This window comes from Bison bison, unplaced genomic scaffold, assembly GCF_000754665.1.
Source record: "Bison bison bison isolate TAMUID 2011002044 unplaced genomic scaffold, Bison_UMD1.0 scf7180017864349, whole genome shotgun sequence".
NCBI classification, from domain to species: domain Eukaryota; kingdom Metazoa; phylum Chordata; class Mammalia; order Artiodactyla; family Bovidae; genus Bison; species Bison bison.
Window position 1 is genome coordinate 2004917 of NW_011494921.1, and position 3075 is coordinate 2007991.

Below are 3075 nucleotides of genomic sequence, written 5' to 3' on the forward strand. Positions count from 1 at the left end.
GTGGGATCTTTGTTGCAGCTGCGGGATCTTCCTCGTTGTGGCTGGAGGCCTTAGTTTCCCCTCACTGAGTGGGATCTTAGCTCCCTGACCAGGGATCAAACCCACGTTCCCTGCACTGGAAGACGGATTCTCAAGCACGGGACCACCAGGCAAGGTCTGGCACTGGTTGTTAAAGAGAGCACTAATAAAGAGCATGGGACCGCCTGCCCAGAAGGCCAAAGGAGCTTCCCGCTTTCTGGGGGGGAGCCCAGCATGTTCTGGAGTGAGCCCCAGGCAGATGGACCTGCTCCCATGGCAGAGGCTGGAGGAGCAGGGAGTCTGCGTGTTGGCTGCAGCTGGTCTAAGCTTCCTGGAAAGTTTTGCTCTGCTGCTTGGAAATTGTGCTAAGCTCTGCTGCAGATGGGGAGGTATGAGCTGTCTGAAAGGCACCCTCAACGTCTGTTAGCAGACGCTGGACTATTCGTCTGTGTGTGTGTGTGAGTGTGAGGGTTAAAATGCTTTGTACAGGAAGAGATACAGGTACTTTGGGGAGACTGTTTCCAGCAGTAGTCTCTGTGTTGACAGTTCCTAGCTGCCGACAGGATGGCTGTATTCAGTTTTAGCTCATACGTGAACTTCCTCGGGGGATTGACAGGTCTGCTTCCCAAGGCTGCATGTGCTGAGGGCACCTTCTGACTGAGGAAAAGGTGCTGAGGGCACCTTAGCCCCTGCTGGGGACATTTCAGCATCAGTAAGTAGCATGTCCCACCATGGCCGGAGGACAGCCAAGCAGCTGCTCTAAAGGGTGGAAGTGAAGTAGAAAAATCCAGAGTCATGTGACTGTATGGAAACCTGGAGAACTAGGTTTCCCCTACCAGGGACATTAAAAAGCAGACATTACTTTGCCAACAAAGGTCCGTCTAGTCAAGGCTGTGGTTTTTCCAGCAGTCATGTATGGACATGAGAGTTGAACTATAAAGAAAGCTGAGCGCCAAAGAATTGATGCTTTTGAACTGTGGTGTTGGAGAAGACTCTTGAGAGTCCCTTGGACTGCAAGGAGATCCAACCAGTCCATCCTGAAGGAGATCAGCCCTGGGATTTCTTTGGAAGGAATGATGCTAAAGCTGAAACTCTAGTACTTTGGCCACCTCATGCGAAGAGTTGACTCATTGGAAAAGACCCTGATGCTGAGGAAAATTGAAGGCAGGAGGAGAAGGAGATGACAGAGGATGAGATGGTTGGATGGCATCACCGACTCAATGGAAATGAGTCTGAGTAAGCTCTGGGAGTTGGTGAAAGACAGGGAAGCCTGGCATGTTGCAGTCCATGGGGTAGCAAAGAGTCAGTCATGACTGAGAAACTTTCACTTTTCACTTTACCAGGGGAATCACAGCAAAGCATGGAGCACTTTGTGAGGGAGGGAGGCTGGGAGAAATGTGACCAGTGGAAACCCCTGATATTTGATGGAATGGCCAAAAGGCTTGGAAAACAAGGAGTCTCAAGCTCAGTGTTATGAAAACAAAAGTGTTAGTCATGCATCTGTGTCCGATTCTTTGTGACCCCATGGACTGTGGACCTCCAGGCTCGTCTGTCCCTGGGACTCTCCAGGCAGGAACACTGGAGTGGGTGCCGTGCCTCCTCCAGGGACCTTCCTGACCCAAGGCTTGGACTCAGGTGTCCGGCACTGCAGGCAGATTCTTTACAGTCTGAGCCACGAGGGAAGCTCACGCTTGGTTTTATGGATATGAGTAATTTTGAGACTGTGCTGCTTCAAGACGGGTCTTTTCACTGTCTCAAACCTTTAGTGAAGTCAGCTTCAATAAAAAATGACTGCATGAATGTATTTGGAAGAAAATCATGGAAAAGAGCCAAGTCCCAGGTCTTAGGGCAAGAGGATTGCTCTACAAGGGGACAGAGGGAGACGGTGGAGACACAGCCCGAAGAGCCTTGAGGAGTTCCTGGAACTTGCCTGAGAACTTGCCAGAATCTTGACCTTTCCACAGAACTTAAGATCGAGGCATTACGCCGATTTAATTTCAATCCCATCGACACAGGGACCCCAGCAGCTGCAGCAATCGAAGCAGAAAACACCTGTGAGTCACAGCGCACAGGACTCCACACTTAGTAGGCCCTCAGTGACTGGAAACCAAGATTAAAGTGGTGGTTATCAGTGAAGACTCTGATTTTTTAAATTGCCAAGCTTGTCTACTATGATAAGGAATTCCAGTTTTTATAAAATAAAAAATCCTGCTCCCTCTTGGTTAATTATGATCACAGGTGTTTGCTTGTTGGATTATGACACCATCGTGACCCAGGTAGGGCCCCCACCTGGGAGGAGCTTGTCTGGATGTCAGGACAGCCCCCAAAGAGGTAGCCTCCTCCTTGCCCTGGACTTGACAAAGGCCAAGGGAATCTCGCGAAGGCGTTGACCAACCACTGGCCAAATCTGGTTCGTGGGCCTGGTAAGGTTTAAATGGGGCTTCCCCAGAGGCACAGACCGTAAGGAATCTGCCTGCAATGCAGGAGACCCGAGTTCGATCCCTGGGTTGGGAAGATCCCCTGGAGAAGGGAATGGCTACCCACTCCAGTATTCTTGCCTGGAGAACTCCATGGCAAGCTATGGTCCACGGGGTCGCAAAGTGTTAGACATGACTGAGAGACTAATACACACACACACACACAAAATATTTAAAGGATTAAAAAAGCAGAAGCCCCCTCCAAAAAAACAAACAAGGAATGTGAGACAGAGATCATTTGAGACCAACAAAGCCCCCAAATGTTGACCACTTGACCTTTCACAGGAAGTTTGCAGCCCTGAGGGTTAAGGCCATGCTGGCCGCAGATCCCCCAGCCCAGAGGAGGAGGGGGTCCCCGAGAGAGGGTGTTGCAGACGCTCTGAGTAGCTCCAAGTCCCAGAGGAGGAGGGGGTCCCCGAGAGAGGGTGTTGCAGACACTCTGAGTAGCCCCAAGTCCAGGGATGCACCTTGCACTCAGTCTGGTCCAGACGGAGGGCTCGGGATCGAGTCCCCCTCCCGGGGCCCCACGGAGAGGCCAGGGCTGACTGAGGGCCCGGGCAGATGCTGGCATGGCAGGTAC